The sequence below is a fragment of the Tachypleus tridentatus genome, chromosome 3, assembly GCF_004210375.1.
Source record: "Tachypleus tridentatus isolate NWPU-2018 chromosome 3, ASM421037v1, whole genome shotgun sequence".
In the NCBI taxonomy this organism is placed as follows: domain Eukaryota; kingdom Metazoa; phylum Arthropoda; class Merostomata; order Xiphosura; family Limulidae; genus Tachypleus; species Tachypleus tridentatus.
Window position 1 is genome coordinate 105,308,213 of NC_134827.1, and position 18,235 is coordinate 105,326,447.

The 18,235-nt window shown below is 35.7% G+C and overlaps 1 long non-coding RNA gene across 1 annotated transcript; it reads left to right on the forward strand.

Moving 5' to 3' along the window:
* Positions 1 to 277: 277 nt before the first annotated feature.
* Positions 278 to 14,041, forward strand: LOC143246152 (uncharacterized). Its single transcript, XR_013025818.1, has 2 exons — positions 278 to 472; positions 13,425 to 14,041. It is a non-coding gene; the product is annotated as an uncharacterized LOC143246152 (long non-coding RNA).
* The last annotated feature ends 4,194 nt before the right edge of the window (positions 14,042 to 18,235 follow it).

Consider the following 18,235-nt stretch of genomic DNA (forward strand, 5'->3'; position numbering starts at 1 on the left):
AATAGTAGGGTACAACTGAATATGTTTGATAAGAGAAGAGCATTTAGTTTTTCCATTCTTGGTCTAACCCCTTCCAGTATTGTAATTTCTCGTATTATGCTAAAAACCGTTATTAACTCACAATTAAAAATATTTAACTGTTTATAATAACAGTAAGTTCTCTGCAGATGATGTTGTATTATTCATAAATAAACTAAAAATTAACGATTATAAGAAGTGGCAAATAAAAATTTTTGCTAGATTTTATAATACATTTGAAAATATATTACTAAATAAATAAATATTAAATGAGGAAAAAACTTCTTCTCACTAGAGGTGGCTAGCTATCTGCAAAACTGAACGTTAGATTTTATTCAGTATTGGCGGGACTGGAAGGCTTAACATTTATGTAGTTAGGCTTGTCTCACTATTCGCATGTCTGTGTTTGAATAGGGTTACGAAACAGAAAATATGAACTACTTATTTACTTAAGGTAGGTTTTGTAAGATCTAATATAAAATTTATTTTAAGAGATCGCACAAAATATGTCATTTTCAGAAAATGGTTAAGGTTGGGAGTTACTTGTAGTAGAATTTTAGGGTGTTTATTATTATTTGTGTTTGGGAATTTTCAGGGCTTAAAAGAGAAGAGAATCGTAGGTAATGCTTAGTAGAATTATTTTTTGGAAGACTACATATTTCTACTTTAATATGTCTTTTTAAATGTAACTTCCTTCCCATAACTGGCAGTAGGAGTTAAGAATTAATTTGTATAAGCACTCAACTCCATACTTTTAATTGAGTTTCCTAGATTGTTTACTAGAATTTCATGTGTGTTAGGATTTTGTCTGACAGATAGAATATCCCCAATGCTGGTGGGTGCTTGTCGCTACAAGCAATCTCTGTCATAAACTTTAGATTACGACCGGAAATTGCGATGACTATATATAAGTTTTGAAGTATATACAGGATATAACACAACTACAACACGGTTAGTATTATATGGTTAATAAAACAAAATGGGATGTTTATTAGGATTTTTGAAAGCCAATTTGGAAAGGGCGTCCGAAAGGTCTGGAATCGTAAATGATTTGTAGGTTGTAAGTCCGAGCTCTGTTGAATGACATCTTCCCGCGAGATTGGATTGGCATTTGTGATCCCAAGATGTGCGGACGTTGTACTTTTGGTTGTATTTCTGCGAGGGCTATTCGAGACACGTATGTACAAAGAAATCAGAAACACAGAACATCAGTTTCGGGACAAGTGCCTAATCATTGATAATAACACGAATATGGTTCGCAGTATTCCAAGAAAATAAAACACCGTCTCCAAACGTGTTTCGAATTACAATAACAGCAAGCGTAACACATTGTGTAAAGTTTTTTGAAGTGCCTGTGGTCCCAAGCTTTTCGGACAGTATAGAATATTTCGGGTGTGGACTGATTAAAAAAGATGCCAGTATAAGTAAACCATGCCAAGGAATACCGACATGGTCAGTTTTATCACTAACATTGACTTGAGAACTCCGTCTGTATCACTTCAAGAAGGTATTTTTGTATCATATCCTGCGTAAGTTGGTTGACAAATACATGAACAGTTCGCGAAAATCCCAAATTGTGCTCTCCTCGCTGAAACATTGAACAAAGAGAAAAAAGATCAAATTATCTATATTTCTGCTTATATACCTAGTCAAAACACGTCCAAGTACTAAACTAAGAACTCCAAACTCTGCTCTCTTTGGGAGTCCTGAAACTTGTAAAAACTCACAGTCGGCAGATTTAACTTTTTGTGTGCTACTGTTAATGAACATTTATCTTTATTGTAGTTGTCATGGTGATTGCTATAAATATAACCGCATAAAGCCATAAATATACTTTTTTTTTGTTTGACCTTTAACCTCATGAAATCCTTAAAAACGCCTAAAAGTATATCTATGGACGTACTGGACCAAGGTATAACCCTACAAAATTTCATGTCACTCTGCTGAGAAAAGAAAGAGCGACAGTCGCTTGAAAAATATTAGGAAGAAACTATGTTTCTCTGCGGAGACATAATCATAGTTTATGTTATTAATGCTACCAGTAACTAAAATAGTGTTATATATAATACTATAAACTTTCTTTTAATAGTTTAGAAACAGAGTAATTCTCTTTGCCTGGGCTCGCCCAGATGGTTTGGGCGCTTAACTCGCAATATGAGGGTCGCGTATTAGATCTAGTCTCTGTCCAACCAAACCTGCTCGCTCTTTAAGTCGTAAGTTCCACTATTCGTTAAGCAAAAGAGTAGCCCAAGTGTTTGGACTGGGCAGTGATGAATAGCTGGTTATATTAATAACGATAACCATCATATAGCTTTGCGCGAAATTCAAAACGAACAGTTTGTACGTTTCTGGAAAGTTCACCAATTGAAATATCTCTAGAGAGAAGCTGGTTGTAAGGAATATCCTGTACATGTATCTTGTTGCTTAAAACATAAATATAGCTTGTGTACAGTGTAGATGCGTGTTGTTTGACGGTATACAACCTCGGGAACTTTTGTCGTGCATTTTCCAACGACACGAACAGTTTTTCGTTACCTGTACGTGTAATTCATTATCACGCACAAGGTCTCCTAGTTAAATCTTTTTCAGCAGATTAAATAAAAAAAAAAAACATTCTTTAAAAGCTGAGAGAGTACTTTTAAATTAACTTTGCCCGGGGTTATCAGAGATGGAAAAGTAAGTTAATCCGCCTTGGGTTATCAGAGATAGAACATTAAATTAACTTCCCTGGGTTGCACAGAGTGGGAACTGCTAAAGTTAGCTATATCAAAAAATAAATAAATAAAAATAGCGATTTTGAAGGAAATTGTGTACATTTCAATTCAAATAAAATGTAAGATATTTATTAGGGCGAAGGAAATTTCTTCCTAGTTTAAATTTGTACTTCATTAAGTAGTAATATACGTGTTAACGTGTAGGATATCTAGTCTGAAGTTCTGGGATATGCGCGTTCGAAATTCGTAGAGGGCGTTTCGTCTCAAGCATACGAAGATTTATTGCTTCTTGGTGTATTTACGTTTTCATTTAGTTTGTTTTGATAATAGTAAAAGGAGTGCACGTGTCTCGTTTTTTTGGCTGATAAATGTTTTATTAGCTGGAAACTGGTAGTGCGATCGTTATGAACCAACTAAAAATTCGAAACTTAATGTTTCCCTATCTTGAATAATCTATGTAATAAGTTGTGAGCGTACAGTCACTTCAGGATCCAACACTTATATTTGTATTAACAGATTGTATTATCAGCAGGCTTCTAGCATAGGCTGTGTGTTTGTTTTTGTTGTATTTTCAAAGAAGGATTCCAGTTCTTGGTTTAACAAGATGTGTTATGGCTTGGGAGGGTAGGGTGTAGATGCAGATTACACCAGAGACTGGAAGAAACAGGAAATGTTCAGTTGCGAATAGAATGTATTTCATCCATTACCCAGCATCTAAATTTGTTTTGCTCTTGACGTAGTAAAATGGATATTTTTATACGAAATACATACAATTTACTTAAAACATTTATCCCGAATCGGCCCGGCATGGCCAGGTGGGTTAAGGCATTCGACTCGTAATTCGAGGGTCGCGGGTTCGAATCCCGGTCGTACCAAACATGGTCGCCCTTTCAGCCGTGGGGGCGTTGTAATGTGACGATCAGTCCCACTATTCTTTGGTAAAAGAGTAGCCCAAGAGTTGGCGGTGGGTGGTGATGACTAGTTGCCTTCCCTCTAGTCTCACACTGCTAAATTAGGGACGGCTAGCGCAGATAGCCCTTGAGTAGCTTTGCGCGAAATTAAAAACAAAACAAAAACAAAACATTTAACCCGAATCGTCTTGGTTGCTTCCTTAATGGTAAAACATTTAGTTTTTATCACGAAACATCTAGATATAATTTTTTTTAACTTATCTGACAAATTGCTACATTAATTTTTGTAACATAATATTTAGAGACAACGAGGAACCTCTTGGTCCATCTCTGCTGTCCATTCCTCAGCTGGTACAGCGGTAAGTCTACGGAGTTACGACGCTAAAATCAGAGGTACGAAATCATCTCGGTGGACTCGGTAGACAGCTCACAGTAGCTTTGGCTTAAAGGATGCATGGGTGTTTTCTTATAGCAAACTAAAACTATTAAAGCCAACCCTTATCATTCATAATGCGTATCAAGCTTCCTTTTAAAGTCGCTCAAATTTACTGCTCTTACAACATCCATACGCCAACCCCACCCTATTTGAAAAATAAAACTGTCTTAGCTGAACACGGCTTCTACCTTGCCTAAATCTATATTTATCGCTGTTAAGTATGAAAAACGGCGATGCATTAATATTATAAATTTCTTTTACAATCTGGAAACATTTCAGTCAGATCTCCTCTAACTCTTGTTTTGTTTGTTCAAGAGAAACAGTTTTAAAGATCTTAACCCGTCCTCACATGACGACCCCTCCGTTTCAGTAGCTTTCCTCTGAACCCTTTCCAATAATTCAATATCTCCTAAATTTAGGAGCCCATTAGCGAGCAGAGTACTCCAAGTGTAGCCTAACCAGTGAGATATACAATGAAATCGTAACCTCTTTTAAACTTGTATTCAATATATCTATAGATACACTCTGAAATTTTATTAGCCCTATCACTAACAAGAACGCACTGCTTGAATGGCTTCTTCTTTACTTTGTAAGTTTTTAAAACACCCGAGGTATGACCAGACTAATGTCTATGCCTTGACCAATTTGGACAAGCAGGGTCAATAAATTTAGAAATTGAACAGCAGCAAGGGTTTACGTTATTAGGGATACAACTCGTATCGTGATTCTCTCGTGCCACCTATCGACGTGTATTGGAAATATTAATATTTTTAGAGTAAACGAAACAACTTTGAAGAAGCATCCCGGCAGCACGTGCTCGTTAATAAATGTTTCATCGTTTAGCTTCTTGAGCAATCTGACGAGTTGATTTTCTATAGTAGATATGAATATCTATTTGGTGGGAGCTCAAACTGATGAAATCGGATATACATCTGGAAAAGTATTTCGTTTCCGGTACATTACGATTATATTAACTCGTTCGTGTCGTCTCTCCAATACTCCCAACCTTCAAGTACTCGAGTACTTGTCTTGAATTGATAATAACTATAAATGCCAAATGCTTGTAATTAATTGTTCCAACTCATTCGTATGTGTCTTTACCACTCAAAGTGTTCAGTAACCCACTTCCATCGATCACGTTTATTTTCGAAAAAATGTTAATGGTAGAAGCAAAGGAGAAAACGGGAGGTTAAATAATTACATTGAGGGGTGGTATGCAGACTGTTAGTGTGGGTAAAAAAAAAAATATAAAAATGTATCTCAAGACGGCTGATACTTTATTTTAATAAAAGTTTTAATATCCATATCTAATTGAAATACATTTTTACTTCAAGTGGATTTCACGAATAAATTATACAAGAAACAAGTTAGGAAAATTACGACTGAAAAGTATGTTTTTTTAGAAAACATCAGAGAATTTTAAAACAGTAGGGAATAGTTTGGACACGAATTCATTGAAGAAATAACGCTAGAACCGAAGACACCAGAAATAATAATAGTTTGTTTGAGGTTAAGCACAAAGCAATACAATGGGCTATTTGTGCTGTGCCACTATAGGGCCAAAACGTAACAGAGCTGTTAAAATAATAGTTGTTGGTGAGCACAAAATTATACAACAGATTGTATGTGCTGTTCCCATCACGGTTATAGAAGTCCTATTTCTAAGGAAGGGTGGGTGGGTGAGTTAAGAAAAAGGATAAATGAAAATACGGTAAAAGTATTAAATGATAGAATCAGAGCAGAATAGTAGAATATTAAAAACATTCATCGTGTAAGCGGGGTTAGTCAGATAATGATACCACGAAATTAATATTTTCAATGTCAGAAATATCAAGAAAATGTATCTGGTTCTCTAGATCAGAGTATATTCATCTATTGAACAACTGAACCAAGGACGATATTAATTCGAGGGGTTAGAATTAGCAATAGATTTATCGGGTTGTTCAGATAAGAGTGTATTAATCTGTTGAACAACTGAACCAAGGACGATATTAACTCGGGGTTAGAATTAGCAATAGATTTATCGGGTTGTTTAGATAACAGTGTATTCATCTATTGAACAACTGAACCAAGGACGATATTAAGTCGGGGGGTTAGAATTAGCAATAGATTTATCGGGATGTTTAGATAAGAGTGTATTAATCTGTTGAACAATTGAACCAAGGACGATATTAACTCGGGGGTTAGAATTAGGAATAGATTTAGCGGGTTCTTTAGATAAGAGTATATTAATCTGTTGAACAACTGAACCAACGACGATATTAACTCAGGGGGGTTACAATTAGGAATAGATTTATCGGTTTGTTTAGATAAGAGTGTATTCATCTATTGAACAACTGAACCAAGGACGATATTAACTCGGGGAGTTAGAATTAACAATAGATTTATCAGTTTGTTTAGATAAGAGTATATTAATCTATTAAACAATTGAACCAAGAACGATATTTACTCGGGGGGTTACAATTAGGAATATATTTTTCGGGTTCTTTAGATAAGAGTATATTAGTCTATTGAACAACTGAACCAAGGACGATATTAACTCGGGGAGTTAGAATTAGCAATAGATTTATCGGTTTGTTTAGATAAGAGTATATTAATCTGTTGAACATCTGAACCAAGGACGATATTAACTCGGGGGGGTTAGAATTAGCAATAGATTTATCGGTTTGTTTAGATAAGAGTGTATTCATCTATTGAACAACTGAACCAAGGACGATATTAACTCGGGGGGTTAGAATTAGCAATAGATTTATCGGTTTGTTTAGATAAGAGTGTATTCATCTATTGAACAACTGAACCAAGGACGATATTAACTCGGGGGATTAGAATTAGGAAGAGATTTATTGGGTTGTTTAGATAAGAGTATATTAATCTATTAAACAATTGAACCAAGAACGATATTAACTCGGGGGGTTACAATTAGGAATATATTTTTCGGGTTCTTTAGATAAGAGTATATTAGTCTATTGAACAACTGAACCAAGGACGATATTAACTCGGGGAGTTAGAATTAGCAATAGATTTATCGGTTTGTTTAGATAAGAGTATATTAATCTGTTGAACAATTGAACCAAGGACGATATTAACTCGGGGGGTTAGAATTAACAATAGATTTATCGGTTTGTTCACATAAGAGTATATTAATCTATTAAACAATTGAACCAAGGACGATATTAACTCGGGGGTTACAATTAGGAATATATTTTTCGGGTTCTTTAGATAAGAGTATATTAGTCTATTGAACAACTGAACCAAGGACGATATTAACTCGGGGAGTTAGAATTAGCAATAGATTTATCGGTTTGTTTAGATAAGAGTATATTAATCTGTTGAACAATTGAACCAAGGACGATATTAACTCGGGGAGTTAGAATTAGCAATAGATTTATCGGTTTGTTTAGATAAGAGTATATTAGTCTATTGAACAACTGAACCAAGGACGATATTAACTCGGGGAGTTAGAATTAGCAATAGATTTATCGGTTTGTTTAGATAAGAGTATATTAATCTGTTGAACAACTGAACCAAGGACGATATTAACTCGGGGGGTTAGAATTAACAATAGATTTATCGGTTTGTTCACATAAGAGTATATTAATCTATTAAACAATTGAACCAAGGACGATATTAACTCGGGGGGTTACAATTAGGAATATATTTTTCGGGTTCTTTAGATAAGAGTATATTAGTCTATTGAACAACTGAACCAAGGACGATATTAACTCGGGGAGTTAGAATTAGCAATAGATTTATCGGTTTGTTTAGATAAGAGTGTATTAATCTGTTGAACAACTGAACCAAGGACGATATTAACTCGGGGGGTTAGAATTAGCAATAGATTTATCGGTTTGTTTAGATAAGAGTATATTAATCTGTTGAACAATTGAACCAAGGACGATATTAACTCGGGGAGTTAGAATTAGCAATAGATTTATCGGTTTGTTTCGATAAGAGTATATTAATCTGTTGAACAATTGAACCAAGGACGATATTAACTCGGGGGGTTAGAATTAACAATACATTTATCGGTTTGTTTATATAAGTGTATATTAATCTGTTGAACAACTGAACCAACGACGATATTAACTCGGGGGTTAGAATTAGGAATAGATTTATCGGGTTGTTTAGATAAGAGTGTATTCATCTATTGAACAACTGAACCAAGGACGATATTAAGTCGGGGGGTTAGAATTAGCAATAGATTTATCGGGTTGTTTAGATACGAGTGTATTAATCTGTTGAACAACTGAACCAAGGACGATATTAACTCGGGGGGTTAGAATTAACAATAGATTTATCGGGTTGTTTAGATAAGAGTATATTAATCTATTAAACAATTGAACCAAGGACGATATTAACTCGGGGGGTTAGAATTAGCAATAGATTTATCGGTTTGTTTAGATAAGAGTGTATTCATCTATTGAACAACTGCTCCAAGGACGATATTAACTCGGGGGATTAGAATTAGGAAGAGATTTATTGGGTTCTTTAGATAAGAGTATATTAATCTGTTGAACAACTGAACCAACGACGAAATTAACTCGGGTGGTTAGAATTAGCAATAGATTTATCGGGTTGTTTAGATAAGAGTGTATTCATCTATTGAACAACTGAACCAAGGACGATATTAACTCGGAGGGTTAGAATTAGCAATAGATTTATCGGTTTGTTTAGATAAGAGTATATTAATCTGTTGAACATCTGAACCAAGGACGATATTAACTAAGAGTGTATTCATCTATTGGGGGGGGGTAGAATTAGCAATAGATTTATCGGGTTGTTTAGATAAGAGTGTATATATCTGTTGAACAACTGAACCAAGGACGATATTAACTCGGGGGGTTAGAATTAACAATAGATTTATCGGTTTGTTTAGATAAGAGTATATTAATCTATTAAACAATTGAACCAAGGACGATATTAACTCGGGGGTTAGAATTAGCAATAGATTTATCGGTTTGTTTAGATAAGAGTGTATTCATCTATTGAACAACTGAACCAAGGACGATATTAAGTCGGGGTTAGAATTAGCAATAGATTTATCGGGTTGTTTAGATAAGAGTGTATTTATCTGTTGAACAACTGAACCAAGGACGATATTAACTCGGGGGTTAGAATTAGTAAGAGATTTATCGGTTTGTTTAGATAAGAGTCACAAGGTCACAAGTGAAAGATAAAGTATCTGTCCGTGACGACATTTTGTGATGTGAATTTTGAAAGATATGTCTTATGGTCGAGATTGGTGCAGTGTTCAAGGTTCGAGCGATGATATATCGCTGAACATGCTCTTCGCTCGGAGCTAAGCGAAAGTTCTAAGTGTATTGTTTCCTTGATGCAAAACTACACAACTGAATATCGAACTTCGTATTTTGGCGGTGTCAGTCCCTAGACTTGCCGCTGACCAATTAGGGGACGTTGTAAGTATAATTCTAGGGCCTCTGACCTGATCTTTAATCTATAGTGTCACGATGCCATTCAGGCTTAAAATATTTATAGTGATATCGATAACTAAGTGACAATGGAGATTTGTAAATACTTATAACTCAACTAGAACACTTTCAATAATACACTAATCTTTTCTATGTTTTGATCTTATACGTATCTATTCCTTAAAGTAATTGTGTTTTTATAAATACTGGTATTTTTATTTTGTTGTTGTATTTAGCCTGTGTTGTAGTCGATAATGTTTGAACTATAACTTCTGTTTTTATTGTTTATCCACTTTGGTTTCAGAACTTCAACTGTCCTTTTATTTTAACCCGTTCAGTGCCGTAGACGAAATAACTCGTCCAAGCCGATCGGTAACACAGTGCCACGGACGAGTTAATTCGTTCTCAGTAATACCTAACTTCAGCGCTAGATGTCAGCACCATACATGCATTTGACCTACTTACAAATTGTTTCACTTTCGATCCAAAATGGATTCACGAAAAAGGTACAAAATGAAGAACCATTAGAGTTGTATTGTAGCAGCTGAAATACTTGGCAGTCAACTTGCCTTTTGTAAAACATTCGTTACCACTGTCACTAAATACATCTGGAATACATTCGTCAACTTTTATACGTTCTTGGTAGGCAAAAGAAATCCAGACAGGATAAAAACTGGCTTTAGAAATGCTGTGATCACACGAAACAGTGTCTGACGGATATATTATTGTTTGATCCTTGTTTCCATGGTAATCATTATGAACTCCATTTTCCTAGCTGGTAAAGTCTGTTCGTAATCTTCTCTTGACTTGTTTGTTTTACTAGATATATTTTCACAGTATATTTCTGAAATAAATTACTTTTCTGGAGTAAAATTTTTTCTCAGAACGTTTGTAACAGCTTTGAAAATGGAAGGAATGGGTTTTATATTACCGCCAAAGTTTCCCTTGTACAGCGGCAAGTCTAGGGATTTGCAACGCTAAAATCAGGGGTTCGATTTCCCTCGGTGGACTCAGCAGAAAGAACGATGTGGCTTTGCTATAAGAAAACACAAAAACACCAAAGAAGAAAAAACGATGTTCCAGGAAATAAGTGTTTTATCACCAGGGGATGAATATAAATTGTAGCAATAACCGAAATCTACAATTATTACATATTAATAGTGCATTTTTGTCTAGTCTTTTAAGGATTTTAAAGAATTATAAAAGTGTATAATTATAATAACCACTTAATTCTTCATTTTACATTGCCTCCTTCGCATTTCGCTCAATCCAGAGCTCATCAGGTCGATTGAGACGCAATGAGCACGGTAAACTTCGGAACACAGGCCATTTGTGGTCATAAGAAATATGGCGATACAGTGTGGCTGAAATACAATAATTTCATACTTTTCTATTTCTTGAAAATACCCAGAGAAATACGTCAAGAACATAATGTGAGAAATACAATAGGCCTAACGCTAATAACAAATGACAAGCATTATTAATTATAGTCATGTTTTGCCAGGTTCACAAAGACGTTTACACCATGACAATCGAAATGTTCATTTCGGACACCTCGTACACGTTAGGCAACGCAAGCATTACTGTGTTTCTTATAGCAAAGCCACATCGGGCTACCTGTTGAGTCCACCGAGGGAATCGATCCCTGATTTTAGTGTTGTAAATCCGTAGACTTACCGCTGTACCAGCGAGAGGCACAAACCGCTACTAAAAAAAACATTTAAAATGTATACATGATAGTGTTTTGTCAAAGAAAACTTCTGTCAGAACTTAAGTGGTGTTCAGGGGCTGATTTAGGATTAAAGATCCGGAACGGTGTTCTGCCTCTCTAGGATCGGAACTACTAGTATGTATGGTCTTGTGATTTGACCAGACTGATTTACAAGTGGATTTCACAAGTCAAACTCTCATTTTTTCAAAATCCATATTTAACCTGTGGTACTGTTTTATTTTAGATTACACAATTTCTCCGAGGTAAAAATATACAGACTTCTAAACTGAGTCTCTTTCAAAACTATTTTAATGAATTACATTATTCATCTTAGAGTATCGCACTACACCAGACTCTGATTCAATATACTAAATTCGGATGTTATTAATTAAAGCCCGCAATTCGAACTTAATAGCATGTTGAACAGAACGGTGGTTTTTTATCACTTCATAAACCAGACTTCGTTCCATTTGGAATTCAGTCTAGCTTGGCATTTAAAGTTGGGCGATATTGAAGTCCTGTTTGTTAAGAGTATTCTTGGGTTTGAATTCCAGTCTCACAAAATATGCTCGCCCTCTCAGCCGTGGGAACGTTATTGTTATAATGTCAATTCCTCTATTCGTTGGTTTAAAATGTATCCAAAAATCTAGCCCAAGATTTGGCGAAGGTTGGTGATGACTAGCTTTCTTCCCTCCGGGACGGCAAGCACAAATAGACCTCGTGTAGCTTTGCATGAAATTCGCATCTAACTAAGCAGTAAACGTTCCTCAAATCATCAGAATAATTTTGGGTGCGAAATGAACTGTTCATATTCACGAACTTAGAGTACAGTAATATGAACTTCTTTATCCTTATGTATCATCAAAGTTGCTGGTTTGTGCTGTGGAATGACGTTTCACTCCAACAGTTCTTGTACATCGAAATAATTGTTTATTTTATATGTAATGTAATATTAATTACCGATTGTGTGTTTTGTAAAACACAAAGCTGCACAATGGGCTTAGATATCCGTGTTCTACCAACCGTATATATCGAAACACATGTTTAGCGCTACAGAACCTCAAAGTTAATTCCTGGACAAATATTTGAACGGCTCTGAGTTGTTTTGATTTTATTTTCAACCCAAAGTACAAGTTTTAAGCTCCGTTATCTCTTGACCGATTGAAATCTAATCACAATTATGGAGTCAGAAGGTCAAACCTTTTCGATTGATGTATTTACCCATCCCTAAAATATCGTAGGTTTATTTACTTTAGCCCTGCCTAAGAGAATTTCAGTTTGAGGGTAAACTGTTAGAGATCCTGATGAATAATAAAACTGAATCGGGTATACCCACGCCCTACGTTTGGTATTACTGGCACAGAAAAACATAGCTAATAAAAGGATGGTGGTGGTAGAGATACCACAGATTAATTTCCTCTAATCCTGTTCTAAAGAATTCCAAGTTGTCTAAGGTGTTGATTCCTTGTTGTTTAGTGTTACCTTCTTTGTCTTTAAATATTTTGATAAACTGTAATAGACAGGTAATAGCTAAATTACCATATACCTTCTTCGTATGGACAGCATTTCTTCGAGAAGTGACCAGTGGTCAAGCATTGTTAAACGTACGTGTTAATTCAACCTCGACTCGTTATTTCAGTGAAATTACAGACTTCTTGTGTAGACTGTGTAAGGCATTGTACCTCAGAACTGACGTGATATTCAGTTGCTCAGTAAACCGGCCATATTAGGAAGTAAACAGGGCCCGGCATGGCCAAGCGTGTTAAGGCGTGCGACTCGTAATCTGAGGGTCGCGGGTTCGCATCCCCGTCGCGCCGTGGGGGCGTTATAATGTTACGGTCAATCCCACTATTCGTTGGTAAAATAGTAGCCCAAGAGTTGGCGGTGGGTGGTGATGACTAGCTGCCTTCCCTCTAGTCTTAAACTGCTAAATTAGGAACGGCTGCACAGATAGCCCTCGAGTAGCTTTGTGCGAAATTAAAACAAACAAACGGGGAGTAAACTCTAATATTCACGCATTGTAACTGGGTGTTATTAACGAATGCGCACTTAATGGCATTATATAATCTTTCATTATTTCGCCCTATTCACAAACTTCGAATTCATCGTATTCTGTTCGAATTTTATTTTTATTATTCTCCAGCTTTTGATTAAGTTGGAGTAAGAACCAGAACTTTCTACATTTTGATATTTTTTTTACTCTAGTGTAAAACCTCCAGAGGAACAAATAAAACATACTTAGTAATACGTAAAACCGAAAGTCGACAACATCTGAGTGGGGAGCTTTTGTTGTTCGATCCACAAAAAGATTCCGCTGAGACGCACTCGATGACGTATTTTCGGCATTGGTTCAAATCCTTTCGAAGAACCATTGAGAAACGAATCTCGTGCGATCCGAGTATTGAAGAAATGGAACAACTAAGAACACACAGAACGTGGAGAAAGAACGTGACAGTATTGTTATTTTATTTATTCTAGACAGTTACTCGAGCAGATATTTAATATCACACGTCATCCAGAAGAATTAATGAAATCTTCTGTTATTGGCAGGTGCAACTGGTGTACTACGAAACAAGTGTGTGGAGAACTTTGTTAGCTGGGTTTCGAGTGCAATACCTAGCTTGTGGTGAGGTATTCGTCTGTGTGTGTTGGATATATTTTATAATAAGTAATAATGTGCGCATGCTCTGTGTGTATGATAGGTTTGTGTGTCTGCGCGTGAAAGGCAGTTATGCACTTCAAATAGAATGTTTCAGTCAAGTGTTTAATAATGTATTCACTCTTCGTGTTTTACTTGTATTAAAGATTCTCGTCAAGCTGAACTTGAAGCAACTCAGCACATCACTTTAACATTGTCGTATGCAATCCTCACCTGGACTTTGTATATCCGCTGTTCATTATTATCAAAACAAAAAACAAAATCCCAGAAACAATGAGTGCGAACAGATAACGAGAGAAGAACGTGAAATTGCCATGGTAACGCCTGCAGGCACCGATGTAACTCTGTTTTAATTAATAACTGTTTCTAATATGGTAAAGTTCATCGCGTGAGAAGTTTTTAAAATGCTCGCTATATAGCCATTGGGTGCTCGGCTATAAAGTTGGGGTATTAGAAATACAGCTTGCGACGGATAACGCGAGCAATTGTTGTAATAAATAAATAAAATAAACTATTGCTTCTGTACCCGAAATCTTGATCGGCAGAGGTCGCCTTTATGGCGCAACTCGCTGCAATAAGTTCGACAAGTGGACTCCTGTCTCTTGTAATTTGTCGTTTGTGCTCGGGCAACAGCGGCATAATATATTTCATTATCTGTGGGGTTTCGGGCCCATTTACCATTATAAGAGGCCTAATGAAATTTCTTTGGTTTGCTGACTCGAGCTGTGTTTATGACCCTACAAAAGGCGAGACTGCAGTCCACAACAGAGGGTATAGACAATCAAATGATGTATTAGGCCTATATATACATCATCAATTCTCTTTACAATCTCACCTATGATGAAACAGAAGAAAATAAGCCTTTAATATATATATATAAAACTATTATTTTCCGAATTTGGAGATATTTAGACACTTTTGACAATAAAATTAGGGAAAAAAACTACTTTTTGTAGATATTTTCGGCCAACGTTTCCCGATTACGGCTCCATAAGGGTTAGTAGCAAAAGTTTTAATACTTGTACGTATATGGCATAATGTAGTATTAGGCCTATTATATTTTCAAACAACTTTTATTTTTTCAATTCCTCAGTGTCTAGATAAAGAATGTATTTTTAAAAAATATAATAGGCCTAACACAGTGCCTTATGACAAGTATAATTAGTTATATTTATGCTTCTCCAACTTGTAAAAGATTCTGATTTAACAGTTGTCGATGTAACATATGGTTTGTGTATTTGTATAGTGTCCCGACCACTGCTGTGTTTGTTGTATCACTTCTAGGCTGAAGAGTTCTGTGGATTGAACGAAACGCGTCGACATTAGATATGGCGAATATAATGTGGTTGGAATACTGTGTTTTCCCACTCTTATAAAGAAATTCCTAAATCCTTAATGGACAGAAAATAATGTTTAAAAACATAACATGCCTAATACTATAAGCCAGGTGGTTAAGACACTCGACTCTTAGTCTGAGAGTCGCGGGTTCGAATCCCGTCACGCTAAACATGCTCGCCCTCTTAATCGTGGGAGCGTTATAATGTTACTGTCAATTCCACTATTCGTTGGTAATAGTAGCCCAAGAGTTATGGATGGGTGGTGATAACTAACTGCCTTCCATCTAGTCTTACACTGCTAAATTACGGACGGCTAGCGCAGAAAGCCTTTGTGTAGCTTTGCACGAAATTCAAAACAAAACAAACCTAATACTAATGTTGTATGACAAGTATGCTAACTAAAGGAAATTCACACCATAACAGTAGTTTGTAATGGCTGTAATATTACAGTTAATATCGAATTGCAAAAGTCTCGAAGGGTACAACACCAATAGTTAAGCCGCAACGGTGAAACGTCTCCAAAAATACATAAAAAAAACACGTATCAGATCATACGGTAATGTGCCTAATGGTCAAAAAATAACTTGCAGGACACTGTTATTAATAGAAGTGATAGTTTAGTGATTTTACACCTCCTGTATCTCGAAGTGCGGTAATCCAAACTATGATATTTCCAGTGGACGTGTTCCACCAGACTGTTATTACATGCACAGAATTTCAAGGCAGTCCATTAAGAAATGCATGGCTGAGATATAAATTCTTTAGTTTTGATCCAGTTTTTTTCGCACCCGAAGCACAGAAACTTTGTTTGATAAAGAAACATATTTTTGTGTGTTTTTTTGTCAAATGTGGTACATTGATAAATCTTTACAATTTACAGTTAGGAGTCTCATTTGGTGTAAATATAGATTTTGCGCAGTCCTGCGAAAAAAGTCAGTGAGATATCGAGTCTCAACTTTTTACTGAAGCTTCATCTAAGAGTACATTCGACTGTTTTTAGTTTGTTTTTCGGATTGGAAGGTGGCTGAATTAAAACTGCAAAACAGGGCGAAAGGACTAAACAAACTAATTAGTTTCTAGTTCAAGTGTTCAGTTGAATCTTATGGGTGTACGGTTATTACTGGCACCAAATTTAAGTTTTTTGAACTTACCCTAACTAAAAGAGCGTTTATATGCAAAAACGGCTCGTTTGGGCTGAGAAAACACTTTACATAGAAGAGCGAACAACGTTTCGACCTTCTTCGGTCATCGTCATGCAAACAACAGAAAAGACACCAAAAACGACAAACCGTTGACTAACCTCATAATTAACAGATCCGACCGTCAATTAAACACAGACGAGATACATCTACTTAACAAAGGACTCAACTTCGCTATAGCACCTAGGTACATTCCAACCATAGAAATCAAAACATGTTTAGAAGACCTAGCCAGGAGACTTGTGATACTTTCTACAGAGAACAAAAACAAGGAAACAACCAAAAACAACCAACAGAAAGAAGACAACTTAGATAATTTTATTGACATCCAACAGCCAAACTTCCCAGGTAAAATTACAAATTTATATTTTCCAGAAACACCTAAAAACAACATCTTAAACGATTTTTTCAAAGAATTTTCTCACAAAACCATCAACATAATTTCACAAAACAGAAAACTGAAAAAAAACAACCTTACAAAATAGACATTAATTGCATAAAAAACCTAAAACAAGACAAAAAACATAAAATTCTAAAAGCAGATAAAGGTAACGCTATAGTCATAATGAACACGAATGAATACATCAAAAATGAATAACATCCTATCAGACACGAACAAATTTAAACCAATACACACAAATCCAACAATGACACACGAGACGCAACTGAACAAATTACTACTACAAATGAAAAAAGCCAACACAATTTCACAAACACTTTATTCCTACCTACGTAAAACCGATTCACGCACACCACAAATATACGGCATCCCCAAACCTCATAAACCAGATTGTCCATTACGACCAATAATGTCCACATATGAATCGTTTAATTACAACCTTGGTAAATACATAGCATGGGCATTCTCCAAATATGTAACATCAGCCAGCTCATTTATCAAAGACTCTTTTAATTTCAAGTCTAATCTAAATCAACTTAATCATAAAGCCTTAATGGCCAGTTTCGATGTTATATCCTCTTTACAGAAGTTCCAACCACTGAAGCCTGCAAGATAGCCTTAGAACTCTATATCCGAGACCCTAACCCAACTACAGAAATTCCCAGTAACCAGTTAGCAACCCTCATAGAATTCACCACGATAAAGACAAACTTCATGTTCAACAACCAAAACTATATACAAACAAACGGCCTAAGCATGGGCAGCCCAGTATCACCAGTTCTAGCCAATATTTTTTATGACACAAGTTGAAACACAAGCAATTAACACAGCATTACATCCACCACTATACTGGTATAGATATGTAGATGACACGGTTGCGGGATTCAAATCTACAGAACACATACTTAATTTTTCAATCACATTAACTCTATACATCCCAACATCAACTTCACATGTGAACAGGAAGAAAACAATCAAATATCATTTCTTAACCTCAAAATTACAAGAACTGATACACAATTTCAAACAGAAATCCACCGAAAAATCACCCATACTGGACTATACATTCCTTGGGACTCAGCACATGAAACAAAACAAAAACTCAACATACTAAGAAACCAAATAAACACAGCCATAAAACTATGCTCACCAGATAAAATTAACGATGAATTAGACAAAATAAAACAATGCTTCACCAGCATCAATAGGTTTCCTCCACAAACCGTAGAAAACATTATACGCACACACCTAGACAGAAGCAAATCAACCAACTAAAGTAAATACAGCTCACGAATCAAAAAACCACGAAACCATATACTGCTGTATACCATATATTCCCGACATCAGCAAACAAATAACCGACATTTGGCAAAATTAGTAACAAAATATGACATTCAATTAATACCAAATTTATTCAAAAC